Raw genomic sequence first — 935 nt, forward strand, 5'->3', positions numbered from 1 at the left:
TTCTCTTTGGACCCGTTCATCATTCAGGAGTGTGTTGTTTAATCTCCATGTGTTCATGTGGTGATTAGGGCTTCTTCCGGTGTTGATTGCAAACTTTACTGCATTGTGGTCTGATAGAATGCATGGAATTATTTCAATTATTTTGCATTTGTTGAGGTTTTTTTGTGGCCCAGTATATGGTTGATTTTGGAGAACGTTCCATGGGGTGCTGAGTGGAAAGTATGTCCTTTGGTGCTTGGGTGGAATACTCAGTAGTGTCTGTTAAGTCCCTTTGATATATGGTATTGTTTAATTCAGATGTCTCTAGGTTAACTCTCAGCCGTGTTGTCTGATCTAATGGAGAGAGTGGGGTATTGAAGTCCCTTATTATTAATGAGTTGGGATTAATGTTGGCCTTAAAGTCCTGTAGTATTGTTTTTATGAAGTTGGGTGCACCAGAGTTTGGTGAATATGTGTTCATGATTGTAATATCTTCTTGATTTATTGTTCCTTTGATCAGAATGAAGTAGCCCTCTTTATCTATTCTGATTAGTTTTAAAGTCTATTTTGTCAGATATTAGAATTGCTACACCTGCTTTTTTTTAAGTAGCATTTGCTTGGTATAGTTTTTTCCATCCTTTCACTTTAAGATAGTGTCTGTCCTTGAAAGTGAGATGAGTTTCTTGCAGACAACAAAAAGATGGCTTTTCTTTCTTAATCCATTCACCTAGTCTGTGCCTTTTGACTGGGGAGTTCAGTCTGTTAATATTGAAAGTTATTAATGAAAGGTGTGTATTGAATCTTGTCATTTTTATTTCTGTTTACATTTTTGATATAGCTGTACTTTTCCACAGTTATACCTTCATTGAATTTCCTTCTGCAACCCCTTGGGTATAGTCATTCCTTTATTCAGTACTTTGTATTGCTTCCAGAACTCTCTGAAGGGCTGGTTTTGT

Source organism: Nannospalax galili, unplaced genomic scaffold, assembly GCF_000622305.1.
Source record: "Nannospalax galili isolate Female #2095 unplaced genomic scaffold, S.galili_v1.0 scaffold255, whole genome shotgun sequence".
Classification (NCBI taxonomy): Eukaryota; Metazoa; Chordata; class Mammalia; order Rodentia; family Spalacidae; genus Nannospalax; species Nannospalax galili.